Below are 19,970 nucleotides of genomic sequence, written 5' to 3'. Positions count from 1 at the left end.
TAGAATCGCTAACTCAACATTACCCAAAGACCTAGGGGCAATCTCAAAACCCAATTGCTCTCGGGAGCGCATTGAAACTCCGTATCGGACCTGTACCGTGCGTCGAAAGTCCGATGACCGTGAAACTATAAGGTTATGACTACCTTACTGGGCTTGACAACCATCGCGGGAATCGAACCCGAATAATATCCAAAAATGCACAACTAGAGCCTTGAGTAAAGTGTGTGAGAAACACAAATATCTTTAGGAAATTAATCAAAACTTAAGTGAATTGGATCGTTCGCTTACGGGCGAAATTTAAGGTTTTAGACCGTCAGTTTCTGACCAAATTATACCCGTGGATCAGTATACTTGTGGCCTTGGTCGAGTAACGATGACCGTCGAACGGAAACAGGTCCTCCATGGTCAACTCACAAATCCAATCAGACTGAAACCTTAACCTGGCTTAGATCCATGGTCAGGGGACTTGCTCCAGGCTGTATGCGAGCAATGGACCTCCAGATGAGCTCCGTTTGCCTGAAAAAAATGCCTTTTGGCTATAACTCAAGTATACCATGGCCCTAGGGCCATTGACATCACTTCTGAGCCTATATAGGGCCCTTAAACCACCTCATTTCTATCCCATACGAATTTTTTCTAACCCTAGGAGAGAGAAGAGAGAAAATGAGAGAAAAGAGTGGAGATCGAAGGGAGATCCTTGGAGTTTGCTGCAGTACTTCTGTTCTGCTACTCCACGCATCAAATCGCTTTTACGTCTAGCTACTCAACTCGTTTCAACTTTATTTTGGGTAAGAAATCATAACCTTAATCTGTTTTAGAAATCTAAATAGAGGAGTCGACGAAATAGCTAACCTATTTCGTGATTTAGGTAGCCATTGTACTGTAGACGGGGACGTAGTGTATGAACCGAGTTCATAACCAGCGTACCGACGAAAGGTGCGGACTATAAATTTTAGGTTATGGTTTTCAAGGCTTTCAATGTCAGTAATGGTTTATGTCTGACTTGATTGCTGTCATATGATCTTAGTTACGGTGTATTCGATAAACTATACATGTGCGTGAACTATGTGAATATAAAAGGCATTCCATGTCTTTGTTGAAATGTTTAAATGAAAGCGTGATTATGATTTTTGCTTGCCATGACTATTAATCTAGAATACATGTTTGTTGTATGTATGACAACTCCTTTGCAAAAGGATTTGCTATAATATATGCTATAACTAATTTAGTTTGTGTATATAGTATTACGTAATCTGAGTGTTTGATAAAGTGTCTGAATGAGTAATTGTTTGATAAATTGTAATTGTTAAGGGTGTTGAGATGGGATTCTCAACTACCTTATCTATATGTATAAATCCTTTCATGTAGCTTCAAATTCAAATACGTGATTTATGTATAAAAGGCATATGTATAATAATGCATCTAATGTGTTTGATAAAATGCTCAAATGAGATTCATGTTTACATTGTGTGTTAAATGTTGTTATGAGCAACATATATGATTCTTTATTGCAATTGAGTATGTCTGGGACTACCATTTAGTCCAGGCAATCGATAATGGCTCCTGATTGAGTGGCCAAACTAGTTTCGCCACGTTAGATACGTTCGAGGAATCCGAGTCGTACGGTGATTGTCGACAGTGGTTAGGCCACGAGGAGTGTTTATGCACTCTATGTCAATTAATTCAACGTACACTCGTACCAATCGCACTTGTCAAATAATCCGATTGGCTTATTGTGTGTTTACCATGTATGGACGCTACTGCTTGAATCTAAGGTACCACTTACCAATGCAAAGCCCGTTTTAACCATGGTACCAAAATACGCTAAGACTCATGAGCCGGGCATGGTGTTATGGGACACCGTGGTCGAGCTGTCGGCCTACGCTGGGGTGACGAGCCTCCCCGTAGTGACCAGTAAGCAACCTAAACTCGTGAGCCGAATACGGTGGTATGAGACACTGTATTCGAGTTGTCGGCCTACGTTCTGGTGACGAGCCTCCCGTAATGATCTCGAGTATAAAATGGGCCTATGTTGACGGTGACGAGCCTCTCCGTAGTGACCCCGAGTGTGAACTTGTGAACTTACTTATCCACTGCTTTTTATCAGGGGTTATGCTCTATAACTTGCCTATCGTATGTGATTAACTAGGATTGGCGACCCTAGATGGATCATTGTTTGGGTAAGTGATATAAAGGGAGGTACCTTAGCTTCCCGAATATGCTGTATGAAAAAACCTAATAAATTACTTGGCTAACACGATCATGCACTGTACTGCATGTGCTTTGGTGAGAAAGCGCATGTTTAGGGAGTTTGCCATGAGCGATCGTGAGATGATGTGATAGAGGGAGTGCAAGTGAGGGCATGCATCATTACACATATCATTCCTGCATTAACAAGAGTAATTAGGACATGATTGTTGTACTGCTTTATCATTACTGCTTGACTGAATTGATAACATGTTAACTTTTGCCTATAGTACCACTGAGTTGATCACTCACTCTCACTTTGGAACGGTGTTTTAAAATACCAACCAGACTCTGATTTTAGATGCAGGCTGTGATGCGGCTTACGTGACAGAGCCGGACTTCATGGATGAGAAGGAGGAATTCTCCTATATTCAGCTATCAGGCGGGTCTCTGTAGACCTTGTTCGGATTCGACGGGATTATAGGGTTACTTAGATTAGTTGGACAGTTACATTTGATATTTTGTAAATTTTGGAACAAACACTTGTATTTATTTAGCCTGACAACATACTTATACTCTGGGGATTGATAAACACTCGCATGCTTTATATGTTCATCTCGGTCTTTCGCTTGTTTAATTTAAATATCTCTGGAGTATGATATGCTGATTTGGTGTAATCTCACTCATGTTTAATGCATTAATATGGACAACATTTAATCATTATTATCTATGTTGCATAAGTGATGCATTGGAACTCGGGAGTTGAGCTCTGCTCGACCCCCAATTTTTGGGGCGTTACATTTAATCTCAGGATAGTCCTACCAACGGGACCACCTTCTCTCACTTCAGTTCCCTGACAAACCTAGGGATTTGATGGTATTCAATAACACTTCAACAATTCAAGATTTATCATCTAACACAAGTGATGTCATGCACTCATACATCAAACATAGAATTTCATATTTTTCTATAAATGAAAATACTAACAATATTACGAAATGAAGGTGTATGTGTGTTGTGTGGGGTTAGCGAAGAGACCAAGAATTATATATCTCATAGCACAAAAATACAACAAGGGTTAATGTATCATACATGCTACAAGGAAACATTATTAAAAAATCAAGTATGAGATGAATCATGCAATCACCAAGTTCATGCCCAAGCATGTGAGGAACAACAACAATACATAATCATTTCATGTCATTTGAGAGGATCTATCATATAAGGTCTTGACTAGGTTCTATCTAGATTTTTCAAATACATCACCCAAACATTCATAATCATTAAATTCACACTAAAATTGGTGTTAGGCCACCTAAGAATAATAGTCCGCACCTATGGATCGTTGAGATCTTGGGAAACGACTTAGAAGTGTCGATCTCGGGGTTGATTGGCCAGAATACTGAAGCAATGCATTTGCATGTTAGGATTTCATGCAAATCCTTTCTCAACATAAGGGGTTTCCAAAAAGATGAGGGATTTACCTACCCAATCGGCGGAGAGTGGTTCTTCTGGTTGTGGGTGAAGGATTCCTTGAGGAAGAGGTAAGTGGTTGCAAGACTCGAACTCCCTAGGGCCACAACTTCTATGACCCACCTTTCTCTCTCTCTCTCTCTCTCTCTCTCTCTCTCTCTCTCTCTTCTCTCCTTACTCTCTCCTCTCTCTTTTGTTGTTGAGATTTTTATGGAAGTGAGTGAGAGAGAGAACTTTAGGACTTTATTTCCTAGGTTTGAGTCAAATGGCCTTACGTTCCAACAATTTCCCTCAATGGCCCTGTGGGGGTCCCTTTTAGCTTTGGGGTTGCCCTGTCACCCCCTTGGCCACCAAATTTGGTGTATAGGTGTCTCATGGCCCGATGAGGGGCTGTGAAAAATTTGAAGACAAACGGATAAAGGGTTTTATCGTACGGTTCCGATCTTTAAATGGCCATGTGGGGTCCATTCTGGCTGTTGGGGCTGTTCTGATGCCCTCCTGGCCACCCAATTTATAGGATAGGTGCCCCATAGCCCGATAAAGGACCGTACAAAGTTTGAAGGCAAACAGATACGGGGTTTTACTGTAAAGGTCTGATTTGCGATCAACGGTCACCGTTTCACGATCGGGTTCCAGACTTTGTGGACGGGCGTATAAACATATTTTAGGCCTTCACTATAAATATAGAAGAAATCCGATGGTCGCAAAGCCTAATATCTCAGTTTCATTTAAAAGTGCCAGATTTAAGTTATAGCCTTTGGGTCAAGGCTGGGGCGAGTTGCGCGCGGCAAGTGCCGTTAGGACGGCGTGGATAATTAATTTCTAGGCGTCTATTAAGTTCGTGGTCCACGATGGATAACAAACCCAGTGAGATCTAAGGCTTTCCCAATTTTTAGATTTTTATGACCTTCCTCGGCCGTTGCACGGTCCACACAGGCTGTTGCCAAGTACAAACAGGTTATCTGGCATGACGGCGCTCACTCGGTCTGATCATAACCAAACTGGTCCGCCTTAATGGGATAATCTGGGTTAATTTGTTGGTAGTACCCCACATACGAGCAATTTAGGGGACGGTAGGGGTGTACATTAGGCCGAACCGAGTCGAACTAGCTCAACCCAGCCCAGCCCGGTCACCAGCCAACCCAGCCCGAACTCGGCTCTACCCGGTCACCGGGCCAACTTGTCCAGCCCGAACTCAGCCTGGTCAACAATCGGGCGAGTTCGGGCCGAGTTAGGGCTAATTTTGGACCCATGATTTGGATGGTCTTTGTTACACCCCAAACCGGGAAACCGGGCTCACAAAATTCTCGATCGCTGAATCCAGTGCCGATAGCCTCCGTAATACCCCATTCTCGGCTCCCAGCGCATATATGCCAGATTCCGATCCTGGGATCCTGCAAGGAGGATTTTTCAACATACATTTATCTCGTAAGAAGCATAAACACAAGTTTACTCAAATCACAAAGGCAACATCATCATCACATATCCTCTAATATAAATATTTGAGTATAGTGTTGAAAGGAAAATACATATATCAAAATCAAGCTCCAGAAGTCTGTTGCATGCTCCAAGTTCAATGCTGCTGCAACCTAACATCACCTGCACGCATTTATCGTGTATAAGCTTATAGAAAGCTTATAGGGTGGTGTACGTGTGTGCACAAGTGCCAAGTATTCAATACAGTGCCATAATCATATAATATCAGCAATATTGGCAAGATCACGAATCATACAATATCAGAATAAGCGGAAATAATGACAAATCTATAAGTCATACAATTTTAGAGTACGCATACAGATCAGTTATACAAATAAGGAACCATAAAGAGCCAAATATCAGATGCCGAGGATGCAATGCAATATACAATTCTTGAGAAGTTCACGAATACCGTCAACCGTATCTAGACCATATAAATGCAGAAACACAGTAACCCAAAATGTCATATGCCGCAGATGTAATGCAATATGCAGTGCGAATAGGGGATGATAGTACGTAGTATCGCAGGCTACGGGGTCCACCACAAGAGACTTCTATCCAAAGCAGTCTCATACCTAATTTGGATAGTCAGACTCAATGTTGTAAATTCTTGATCTCAGGTTAGTCGCCCGCCCCAACCGATATCCTGGCCATTGCGAAGGCACACATAATAAATAGTTGCGCACCACCAGCCCGAGTGGATAGTGAATGAATGAATGAATGAGTATGCAATGTCTGCTCCACAAATCCGTACTGTACATCTCTCGGATCATCATCGGGATCTAGTACACTCTACATGCAAATCGCCGCCCACTGACGCGCGACCATGCAAGTGGAAGAGACCTCACTATCCGCCTGACCATTAGTCAGCCAATATCTACCCGGCACGTCGATAGCAGACCTATTCACGAGCTGGTCAAACTCAGCCTAGCTATGCCCCCTACTTTAGGGCGGGTAAAGCCACACCCCATCCCAACCGACCACGACATAGTGGGAGACGCGGCCTCTTGGTATTCGACACTCGGGCACTCATGTATCCACTCAGTTTCGACATTGGGGCATCTCCTGACCACGGAGGTTTATTTACTTTCACCCACGAACATCCAAAGTATCCATATGCTCGAACCAAACATTTTCGGTGTCTCATCTAACTATCTACGACATGCTTGTAGAGGCTACAACCCTGATGTAGCTAGGGCATACAGTAATCACAATACACAATGCAACATGCATGAATCATAAAATCCTGTCATGCATCAATCCTGCGCATACCGTGCACTCATGTGAGACAATCTCCACCTATTAGGAAGTCTCATAACAAACTATCCAAGGACATATGCAATGGTCAACCACATCTCATTATAAACATGCAGATGATGCGTATGGGCATGTATCATGATGTTATGCTATTACATACTTATAATCGGTATCAATAACCGGCATCGACAATCAACCTTGACAATGTGGACATTTAACCAACATTGCCCTCAAGGAATGGCCCACATAGAGCCTAACATATAGTAGACCCATGGCCTCACACAAGGGCAAAAAATACAACACTATGGGCCTCACTCAAGAGCTTGATACACATCATGATGGGCCTTTCACATGGGCCTAACATACGTCACAATGGGCTCCATAGCCTGGCCCTCAAATGCACCACAATGGGCCTCATACAATCATAATGGGCCGCGTCACATGGGCCTAATATACATCACATGGGCTGCATCACATGGGCCTATATACATGGAATTAGCCACGTCCCACGGGCCCTGAATACATCACAATGGACCACAACCCATGGGCCCTAAACACATCGCAATGGGCCTCTTACACAGGTCCATTATGCATCACATTAAGGTGGGCCTCAATGGATAGTCATAAATACGTCACATTGGGCCTCATATACATCAAGTGGGCCGCATTACATGGGCCACATATACATCAGAATGGGCCTCTAACACTAGGGGTGCACATCGAACCGGTAGAATCGTGGAACCGGACCAGAACCGACTAAAAGGTCCGGTTTGGTCCAGTCTAGTGCACCGGTTCCGGTTCTGGTTCCAAAAATCAAAGAACCGATTACATCGGTTCGATTCTCGGTTTGGGGGTATGTAGATCCGAACCGAACCGTGAACCACTTCGTAGAACCGAACCATGGATCCAAATCGCGGAACTGAACCATGGAACCGAACCTGGAACAGAACTTGGAACCGAACCAAGAACCCTTTGATTGTTTCCATATTTGACCCATGATTTATGGTTTACAATGCATTATTTGATTATTTCCATAAATGTATTTTTGCACACCCTATACAATATCTAAACCATTCATCAAATGGATAACAACACAAATGGACATGGGCTAAATTATAAAATAAAAGATGCAATTAGGCTAGATCATAAAAAGCCCAGAACCGTGGAATCGATCCAGAACCGAACCGGTTTTAATGGTCTGGTTCCGGTTTGGATCTAGGGTGCTAATGGTCCGGTTCCAGTTCCGAATATCCTAGAAACGTTAGAAACGGTTCGGTTCCGATTTCACCCCAGAACCAAACCAAACCGACCCGTGTGCACCCCTATCTAACACGGGCCAAATATACATCACAAAGGGCTTCATCCTATGGGCCTCATATACATTACATTAGGCCTCGACAATCGAAATCGACCTCAACAATTGGAATCGGCCTCGACAAACGGAATCGGCCTCGACCAAATGGAATCGGCCTCGATAATCGGAATCGGCCTCGACAAACGGAATCGGCCTCGACAAATGGAATCTGCCTCAACCAAACAGAATCGGCCTCGACTAAACGGAATCGACCTTGATGAGAATGGGCCTAACAAAGCCTAAGGGAAGGTCACAATATGAATGGTCAACCATCAATGCTCATCAATGTGGACATTCAACCAACATTGCTCCCAAGGAGTGGCCAATATAGGGCCGAACATACAGTGGGCCCACGACCTCATACAAGGGTCTAATATACATCACAATGGGCCGAATATGCTGGCTTAATATACATCACCATGGGTCATGACCCATGGTCCTCAAATACATCATAATGGACTATGACCCATGGGCTTCAATATACATCAAGTGGACCGCATTAATGGGTTTCATATACATCAAATGGGCCACATACCTGGGTCTCAAATACATCAAGTGTGCCACACATCATGGGCCTCACGTGGCAGCTAAAATGGATGGATGACATGGCTGTGAAGTACCTCAAAGTGGGTCCCAAGTACATCACATCGGGCCTTACTAAATGGGCCGAATCAATGGGCCAAGTCGAATGGGCCGAGTTGAATGGGCCAATTCAAATGGGCTGAACACAACTCATCTATTTTTAGAGATCAATATAGGGTATTATAAAAAAATGAATCATATCAAAAGATCAACTAGACCATACCATATCTACCAGTGGAGATAGTGATTTCCATAGTTAAATTCCAATGGGCCCCTCCATAGGGTTTATCTCCTATCCAGCCTATTCATAAGGTTACAAAGACATGGATTTAGAGGAAAAAAAAATTTCTTATTGGTCCAAACCCTGTAGCCCAAGGGTTTTAATGGTGGACGTTCAATCTCATTGTTTTCTATAATGTGGTCCACTTGGTCCTAGATCTGTTTCATTTTTATTCCATCACAAGCCTTAAAATTCTCTTTCAAAATGATTGGACGGTTTGGATGCAACACATGCATCACGGTGGGTCCCATAGGGATAAACGACATAGATAAAGTACATACCTCATGGTGGGGTCCACACTGATGGAAGGTGTGGATTACAATACATACTTCAGTGGGTCCTACGTGGGGCCCACTATAATGTTTATTTTCCACCTAATCTGTTGGTAAGGTCATGCAGACCCAACTGAAGAGGAAAGATTTCATAATGATCCAAACTTCTGTGAAACCCAAAGGGTTTCAATGGTAGACGTTCAATCCTCCATTGCTCCCTGTGATGTGGGCCACCTGAGCACCACATACGGCTGATCTTTGGAGTGGGGTTCACAGCAAAAAGGGGCCCACCAAATGCACAGTGTGATGTTCAACACACATCATAGTGGGGCCCATGTATGGGACCCACGTCCCTGCCCTTTCTCATCCCCAACGTAGCAGGATGCTGCTGCGCGTCCTCTGGACGTCAACAGCTGTTTATTTATTATTATTTTTTTGAAAATATGTTTTTCTAAAGAATTTCCTAGGTGGGGCTGTAAGACCCGTATTCTCGCCCGTACTATTCCGTAAATTTTCACGGTCCTCCCAGTCGAATTTCAACGACCCGCAGGTAGCATTTGCTCACGCTCTTGAGTCACATCCTATAAACCCGAACTGACTCAAGCTGAGACCTATGTCATTGCGACCGCGCCGTTGCTGCGGTTCCGACGACACGTCTCGTGCGTCAATGCGACGCTCAGATTATGAGATCCGGCCCGTGCATTATCTCAGCCTTTGATCGCTTGATCGCGGGACCTACCTATCCCTTTGGTTGTACTTTCCTAGAAACATAATTGCTATGATGTCACCCTAGGGGTGACATCACCCTACCCTACCTTAGCCATAACTCATAAATAACCACCCATTCCCTTTTCCCCATAAGTCAACTCATTAATTACCTATAAACCATCACCTCTCTCTCTCTCTCTCCTATCTCTCTCTCCCTCCCTCTTTCTTCCTCACTCTCCATTGCAAAAGCCATGGACGTCCAACCATCCCAAAAATCCAACCACCATCTACCTTAGATCCCCACCAATCCAACCTCTAGATTGTCATCTTCACCGTTGAAAGAGCTTCATAGAAGCATTGGAGTATATGGGAAGAAGAAAAAGAGTAAAGTGGGTGATTCTCCTTCTCTCTCTCTCTCTCTCTCTCTCTCTCTCTCTCCCTTCTTCCTTTATTTTGTGGCCCACTCAATAAGATGTGATGTGTATTTGTCCATCAAATGGACCCTACAGCCATCCAAGCCATGTGGACCCTACTTAATGGTAATTAGAAAACATAAATATAAGTTGACCCAAATCAAGTGGGCCATATCCATGTGGACCCCACACGTGGGACCCACCTTGAACCATGTGTGTACGTGGTTCGTCCAGCGTCCCTGGACGCTGGACGTCTTTCACAAGCATGAGCAGCACTCTCTGCCAAAAAAAAAGATGAGGGAGGAGAACTTTTGGGGCAGGCTACTTATGTAGGCCCCACCTTGATGTAAAAATTGAATCCACACCATCCATTTCATTTCCAAGCTAATTTTAGGCGTTGAGCTAAAGAATGAATCCAATCCGATCTTCTGGCGGGCCCCGGCAGGGGAAACAATTTTTTTTACCTTTAAGATCCATTAGGACCCACCTTGATGTCCCTACCCGCTAAAAACATACTGCATAGCGGACTCGTTTGATCCGTCTTAGGCCATAGAATACAATGGACGGAGTGGATTCTCAAGACACAGGCCCCACATATGAAAAACCTTAAAAAAAAAAAAAAAAAAATCTAAGGCACGCTGCTGCAGCAGGCGCTGCTGACAGCAGCAGCGTGCGCGGGCGCTGCTGGTGGACGGACGGGCTGGCCTCACGGCCTTAGCCGTGGGCCCCATTGTGATGTGTTTCGAACATCAACGCCATGCATTTGATGGGTCCCCTCGGACCAGGTGGCTGCTCCAAAAATCAGCCGTATACGGAGCTCAGGTGGGTCACACCATCTAAATGTATGTGAAGTGATGCCTAGAACATGTAAGATCACTTGGTGGGGCCTATCTGAAATTTGGATGCTGCTGAAACTTGGTCTGAACCCTCAGTCAGGTGGGACACACATAATGGGTGGGCTGGATTTGTGAACTACATCCCAGTGGGCCCAGCTTTCTCAGGTTCACGAAAATTTTATTTTTTACAGGTTGGATGTCAGACAAATATTGTAGTGGGCCCCCTAGTCCAAGTACCCTTTGTACATGTTGTGTGGCAAATATACATTACTACGGGCCAGGTCACGTGCAACCTTATTTTGGGCAAAAAAATAAACATTACAGTGGGCCCTACCCTGGTCCAAGTGACCTTATGAACAGTTGAATGGCAAATAAATATTACAGTGAGCCCAGGTTGGGTAGAAAATAAACATTTCAGTGGGCCAAGTCAGGTGGAAAATAAACATTACTGTGGCCCCAGGTCTGAGTGACCTTACCAATGGGTCGAATGGAAAATAAACATTATGGTAGGCCCCTCATGGGACCCACGTTTACGAAGTGGATTGGCTGAAGTACCGTGTACAGTAGCTCTGCAGTTGCTGTATTAACACCTGCAAGTTCAGTGGGTCTGAACATGAGGCAAGTGTTATATCTAGTCTATCCCGCCGTGGACTCCAATTGCTGCTGTATGAGATCCAACCGTCCATCAGCAGCTGTAGCTGCTATAAGACCTCAGTTCTGTGGGCCCTAATCACAAGATATATGTGTGGTGGGTCCCACACGTGTGGACCCACCTGGCATATATATTTCATCCTGATCATCTGTTAAATGACGTCCAGGGCTGGACGTTTGCATGAATGGTAATATATATGTATATATGTATAAATAAATATGCGTGGTGTATATATTAATATAAACATTATATCTGGTGGTCCACACCACATGGTCCTAGTTGATGTATATGTGTGTGTGTGTGTGTGTGTGTGTGTGTGTGTGTGTATATATATATATATATATATATAATATTATATCTAGTGGGTCACACCACGTGGCCCCACCTAATGTATATGTTTCACCAATCCCATCCACCGCCCGGACCCTTGGACGGTGGGATTCCCGTGATGTATGTGTTGTACATACATGTCGTCCAGTACGTGGAGCTCACGTGTGATGTATCTGTTTTATCATAGCCTTCCACCATTTGGATGATGGGACACCACCATGAGATATTTGTTTAATCCATACTGTCTGGAATGTTTGGACGGTGCTAGACTATGTTTGGGGGATGCTATGGACCACACCATGTTGTATGTATTCCACCCACAACGTCCACATATTTTGACGGTGCTGTACTGCCATACCGTGATGTGTTTGTTTCATCCACACCATCCAAATAGTACTGGACAGTGTTGGACAATGTTTGGATGGTGCTGATCTACCTGGAGACTGTTTGGGTAGTGTTGATCATCATTAGTGGGCCATATGCCCCATAGAATGATGTGTACAGTGATACACATGATGCACCTGCTACTATTGAGATGATTTCAGATGAAATCCAAGCTCCCACTTGTGAAGCCACTTGATATACTTGCGGCCCATTTGTGAGGCCCATCTTGATATATTTGTAGCCCACCTATGAGGCCCATTAGTGCGGCCCATATAAGGTATGTGAGGCCCATGGTTGTGGCCTATTATGATGTGTTTGTGGCCCATTCGGTAAGGCCCATTGAGATGTATTTTCGGCCCATGGGTTGAGGCCCATTGTGACGTATTTCTGGCCCGTATGTCAAGGCCCATTGTGACATATTTCTGGCCCGTATGTCGTGGCCCATTGTGATATGTTTCCGACCCATTTATTGAGGCCCGACTTGAATTGCATGAGGCCCATTGGTGCGGCCCAAATGATGCGACCCACTGAGATGTGTATATTAGTCTCAATGGTGCGGCCCAATGTATCGACCTACCGTGATGTGTAGGCCCACGTGCTGTATGTGTAAGGCCCACCTGTGATGATTATTTGAGGCCCACTTGTTGGATATTTGGGCCCACCTTATGTTTGATTCTATGTGGACCACTCCTTGGGAGCATTGTTGGTTAAATGTCCACATTGCTGGGCAGTGATGGTTAGATGTCCACATTGTGACCCTTCCTTAGGCCTTATCAGGCTCATTCTCCTCATTCTCTTAGTGGGTTAACCCAAATAAGTGGGCCCCATTTACCTCGGACGGATGGCTCCATGCTACCAGATTTGATATAACCACGGCCGAGGGCTAATCTTTATATTATGGTTGATCAGATGTTCATCTATGGACCCAGTCTTGTCTATATGACCGGTCGTCGGTGTTGATTATCGATGCTGATTGTCGGTGCCAATTATCGATGTAGATTATCGGTGTCGATTTGTCGAGACCGATTGTATTGGCCGGTTCCGATTGTCGAGGCCGATTCTGAGTATCGAATTCGATTGCCAAGGCCGATTGTCGTGACCTATATGATGTATATGCGACCCGTAATTGAGGCCCAATGAGATGTGTATTCGGTCTGCGTAATGTATATGCAGCCCGTGTTTAAGGCCTAATACGAATAGGAGGTCTATGTAATAAGGCTCATTGTGATGTGTATTAGGCCCATGATACATGACCTATTTGATGTATTCGAGACTCATGTGCAGGGCCCATATGTCATGTATTTGAGGCCCATGAGCAGGGCCCACTTATTGCGTATGTGTGTCCCTCGAATAATGCTCATTGTGTTGTATATTAAGCCTTTATGTAAGGCTGTGGGCCCATTATATGTTTGGTTTTATGTGGGCCATACCTTGGGGGACAATGTTGGTTAAATGTCCACATTATCGAGAACGATTGTCGATACCTGTTATTGATACCGATTATGAGTATGTGACAGCATAGCATCATGATACATGCCCATATGCATCATCTGCATGTTTGTTATGAGATGTGGTTGATCATTGCATATGTCATTGAGCATGTTATGAGACTCCTTGATAGGCGGAGGTTATCTCACATAAGCACGCGGTGTGCGTAGGATTGATGCATGATTGGATTGTATGACTCATGCATCTCGCATTATGATTACTAAACGCCCTAGCGACATCAGGGTCGTAGCCTCCACAGGCGTATCGTGGATGGCCAAATGGGACACCGGAAATGTTTGGTTCTAGCATACGGGCGCCATAGATGTCCTTGGGTGAAAATCCCTAAACCTCCGTGGCCAGGAGACGCCCCAACGTCGAGACCGAGTGGATGCATGAGCGCCCCAGTGCCGAATACCAGGAGGCCGCGTCTCCCACTGTATCGTGGTCGGTTGGGAGGGGGTGTGGCCTTACCCGCCCGAGGGTAGGGGGCAATACTAGGCTGAGTTTGACCAGCTCGTGAATGGGTCCGCTATCGACATGCCGGATAGGTATTGGCAGACTATTGGTCAGGCGGATAGTGAGGTTTCTTACGCTCACTTGGACTGTGCGGCTGGGAGAGCGACAGTGTCATTTGAAGTGTACTAAACCCCGGTGATGATCCCAGAGATGAACTATACTGATATGTGGATCTAGTGAGCAGGAGTTGCATACTCATTCATGCATTCATTCATTCACTATCTACTCGGGTTGGTGGTACGCAACTAGTTGTTACGTGTGCCTCCGCAATGGCCATGATTTCGGTTGGGGCGCGTGACTAACCTGAGATCAGGAGTTTACCACATTGAGTCTGACTATCCAAATTTAGGTATGGGACTGGTTTAGATAGAAGTCCCTTGTGATGGACCCCATAGCCTGCGATACTACGTACTACCATCCCGACTTCATACTCCAGCATGTTCATTCCATTCGCACCACATATTGCATTACATTCGCGGCATACGACATTTTGGGTTACTGTGCTTCTGCATTTATATGGTCTAGATATGGCTGACATATTTGTGAACACATAAGGAATTATATACTCCATTGCATTCTCGGCATTTGATATTTGGCTCTTTATGACTCCTCGTTTGCATAACTGTTATATACTGTGTATTCTGATATTGATTGGCTCATGGACTTGTTCGTATTTCCGCTTACTCTGTTATCGTATGATTTATGATCTTGTGAGTATTTCTGTTTACTCTGATAATTCCTGCTCTTGTCAATATTTCTGCTTATTTAAATAATTTATGATCTTGCTAGTATTCCGATATTGTACGATTTGTGGATTACCGGTATTTTCAGTTTGTATGATAATGGCATCGTATTGAATACTTGGCACTTACCTTGTGCACACACTTACACCACCCTCTAAGCTTTCCATAAGCTTATGCACGATAGATGCGTGCAGATGATGATAGGTTGCAGCAGTGTTAAGCTTGGAGCGTATAGCAGTCCTCTGGAGCTTGATTTTTTTTTATTTATGTATTTTTCTTTCAGTATTGTATTCAAATGTTTATATTAGTGGATATGTGATGATGATGTTGTCTTTGTAATTTGGGTATACTTGTGATTATGCTTATTATGAGTTAAATGTACATTAAAAAAAAAAATCCTCCTTGTAGGATCCCAGGATCGGAATCTGGCGTATGAACGCTAGGAGCCGAGAATGGGGTACTACGGAGGCTGTCGGCACCAGATTCGGCGATCGCGATTCCTATGAATCCGATTTTCGGGTTTGGGGCGTGACAGGGGCCCTCATCAGTAGAATCCACCCCACCAATTGGATTCTACAGCCCATAACAGATCCAACAAGCCCAATATTGAGCATGTTTCGGTGTATAGAAACATCGGAGTGAATTTTAACAGTAGAAATCACCGTTTTATATGCTATGGCCCACCAAAAAATCAGATTAGCTTCATTTTTCGGCTCAACGCCTAAAATGAGCTAATAAATAGGATGGACGGCATCGATTTGATCCTTGCATCAAGGTGGGACCTGCATGAACGGTCCACCCCAAAGCCATGAACCAAGCTGATATTTTTGTTTTCATCTCAACCTCCAGCGTCTAGGGAGGTTGGGCGTCAATACACCACAGTTCACACTTCAATATGTAGCTACGTCTAGCATCCCTAGATGCTGGACAGTTTACATACAATTAAGGTGGGCCCACCTATTAGATGGCTTGGATAAAATACATATTTCACGGTGGGGTTCCTTCGGTGGGCCACAAGGCCTCATCATCGCCATAAAATAAAGGAGAGGGAGAGAGAGAAAGACGCGTGAAAGGGAGGGACCCCGCCACTATGGGCCCTCCCTACACCCAATACAAAGCATACATCAAGTAGATCCCACCATAAGTGGGCCCTACAATAAAATCACGATCTAAGGTTAAGAACACCCACCTTTTACTTCTTCTTGGACTCCTCCTCATCATAGCTCTAATGAGACATGATTCAACGGTCGAGATCAGTTTTGAAGGGTGGGGATGGGAGATAGGAAGGTGGGCCACACCTAGCTCTCTCATCGAGCATTGGACGTGGATTGCTTGGGAGGAAAATGAGAGAGAGAGAGGTATAAGAGAGAGAGAGAGATGAGAGAGAGAGGTATAAGAGAGAGAGAGATGGGTGAGAGATGGGTGAAAGGTGTTGGGTGGATGTACTTGTGTAAGGGAGAGAGAGTTGACTTTGGGGGTTGTTGTACTTGGGGATGGAATGGTTATACTTGACATTTGATATGACGTGTCGTAGAGATTCCATCGGTATTTGCAACATGCGGCATTTTTCCTCAGACTGAACGTGGGCCCACATCTCCTGGCCCGGGTATCGCCTCAGCGCGCGAGATGCGGCATCGGAACCGCGGTGACGACGTGGTCGCAAGGATACAAGTCTCGAGTCGAGTCGACTCTAATATACGGGACACGACTCAAGATCACGTGCAAACGTCAATAACAGATCGCGAGTCACCGAAATTCGACCGGAAGGACGCAGAAGTATACCGAAAGGTACGGGCTAGGATACGGGTCTCACAGCCTTGATTTTTTGACTCTGCTCCATCTACTCCATGGGAAGGGCTTTGGCAAGTAACTTGAACGGCCTTGATTTTTGGGAAGGGCTTTTATCATAGATTTTTGGGACTTTGGTCCATCTACAAAGGGACCCACGATTTAGATGGCCTGGATTGCTGTAAATGATTATGGTAACTAGGTAAGAATTTAGGATATATATATATATATATATATATATATATAAGCCGAGTCGAGCCGAGTTGGTCCAGGTCGAGTCGGGTTTCGGGCCGAACTGGAACCTATCCGAACTCGGCTCGAACTCAGTTTCAAGCCGAAGAAAATGGCCCGTCCTGACCCGAACTCAGTTTCGGGACAAAGAAAATGGCCCGTCCTGACCCGAACTCAGTTCTGAGTCGGGCCGAGTCGAGCTTTTTTGGGCCAAGTTGAGCGAGTTAATCGGGCTAGCCCGGTTCATGTACAGCCTTTCACATGGGCCTAACATACATCACAATGGGATCCATAGCATGGCCCTCAAATGCACCACAATGGGCCTCATACAATCATAATGGGCCGCGTCACATGGGCTGCATCACATGGGCCTATATACATGGAATGGGCCACATCCCACGGGCCCTAAATACATCACAATGGACCACAACCCATGGGCCCTAAACACATCGCAATGGGTCTCTCACACGGGTCCATTATGCATCACATTAAGGTGGGCCTCAATGGATAGTCATAAATACGTCACATTGGGCCTCATATACATCAAGTGGGCCGCATTACATGGGCCACATATACATCAGAATAGGCCTCTAACACTAGGGGTGCACATCGAACCGGTAGAACCGTGGAACCGGACCAGAACTGACCAAACGGTCCGGTTTGGTCCAGTTCTAGTGCACCAGTTCCGGTTCTGGTTCCAAAAATCAAAGAACCGATTACATCGGTTCGGTTCTCGGTTTGGGGGTATGTAGATCCGAACCGAACCGTGAACCGATCCGTAGAACCGAACCATGGATCCGAACCACGGAACTGAACCGTGGAATTGAACCTGGAACAGAACTTGGAACCAAACCAAGAACCCTTTGATTGTTTCCATATTTGACCCATGATTTATGGTTTACAATGCATTATTTGATTATTTCCATAAATGTATTTTTGCACACCCTATACAATATCTAAACCATTCATCAAATGGATAACAACACAAATGGACATGGGCTAAATTATAAAATAAAAGATGCAATTAGGTTGGATCATAAAAAGCCCAGAACCGTGGAACCAATCCAGAACCGAACTGGTTTTAATGGTCCGGTTCCGGTTTGGATCTAGGGTGCTAACGGTCCGGTTCCGGTTCCGAATATCCTAGAACTGTTAGGAACAGTTCGGTTCCGATTTCACCCCAGAATCAGACCAAACCGACTCGTGTGCACCCCTATCTAACACGGGCCAAATATACATCACAAAGGGCTTCATCCTATGGGCCTCATATACATTACATTAAGCCTCGACAAACGGAATCGGCCTCAACAAACGGAATCGGCCTCGACAAACGGAATCGGCCATGATGAGAATGGGCCTAACAAGGCCTAAGGGAAGGTCACAATGTGGATGCTCAACCATCATTGCCCATCAATGTGGACATTCAACCAACATTACTCCCAAGGAGTGGCCAACATAGGGCCGAACATACAGTGGACCCATGACCTCATACAAGGGTCTAATATACATCACAATGGGCCGAATATGCGGGCTTAATATATATCACCATGGGCCATGACCCATGGTCCTCAAATACATCATAATGGGCTACGACCCATGGGCCTCAACATACATCAAGTGGACCGCATTAATGGGTCTCATATACATCAAATGGGCCACGTACCTGGGTCTCGAATACATCAAGTGTGCCACACATCATGGGCCTCACATGGCAGCTAAAACGGATGGATGGCATGGCTGTGAAGTGCCTCAAAGTGGGTCCCAAGTACATCACATCGGGCCTTACCAAATGGGTCGAAATCAATGGGCCAAGTCGAATGGGCCGAGTTGAATGGGTCAATTCAAATGGGCCGAACACAACTCATCTATTTTTAGAGATCAATATAGGGTATTATAAAAAAATGAATCATATCAAAAGATCAACTGGACCATACCATATCTACCAGTGGAGATAGTGATTTCCAAAGTTAAATTCCAATGGGCCCCTCCATAGGGTTTATCTCCCATCCAGCCTATTCATAAGACTTGGATTTAGAGGAAAAACAAATTTCCTGTTGGTCCAAACCCTGTAGCCCAAGGGTTTTAATGGTGGACGTTCAATCTCACTGTTTTCTATAATGTGGTCCACTTGGTCCTAGATCTGTCTCATTTTTATTCCATCACAAGCCTTAAAATTCTCTTTCAAAATGGTTCGACGGTTTGGATGCAACACATGCATCACGGTGGGTCCTATAGGGATGAACGACATAGATAAAGTACATACCTCATGGTGGGGTCCACACTGATGGAAGGTGTGGATTACAATACATACTTCAGTGGGTCCTACGTGGGGCCCACCATAATGTTTATTTTCCACCCAATCTGTTGGTAAGGTCATGCAGACCCGGCTGAAGAGGAAAGATTTCATAATGATCCAAACTTCTGTGAAACCCAAAGGGTTTCAATGGCAGACGTTTAATCCTCCACTGCTCCTTGTGATGTGGGCCACCTGAGCACCACATACGGCTGATCTTTGGAGTGGGGTTCACAGCAAAAAAGGGGCCCACCAAATGCGCGTTGTGATGTTCAACACACATCATAGTGGGGCCCACGTATGGGACCCACGTTCCTGCCCTTTCTCATCCCCAACGCAGCAGGACGCTGCTGCGCGTCCTCTGGATGTCAACAGCAGCACCTGCTGCTTGGTTTGTTTATTTATTATTATTTTTTTGAAAATATGTTTTTCTAAAGAATTTCCTAGGTGGGGCCCTCATTAGTAGAATTCACCCCACCCATTGGATTCTACAGCCCATAACAGATCCAACAAGCCCAATATTGAGCATATTTCGGTGTATAGAAACATCGGAGTGAATTTTAACAGTAAAAATCACCGTTTTATATGCTATGGCCCACCAAAAAATCGGATTAGCTTCATTTTTCGGCTCAATGCCTAAAATGAGCTAATAAATAGGATGGACGGCATGGATTTGATCCTTGCATCAAGGTGGGGCCTGCATGAAC

Source organism: Magnolia sinica, chromosome 4 (assembly GCF_029962835.1).
Source record: "Magnolia sinica isolate HGM2019 chromosome 4, MsV1, whole genome shotgun sequence".
Lineage (NCBI taxonomy): Eukaryota > Viridiplantae > Streptophyta > Magnoliopsida > Magnoliales > Magnoliaceae > Magnolia > Magnolia sinica.
This window is presented reverse-complemented; position numbering follows the sequence as displayed.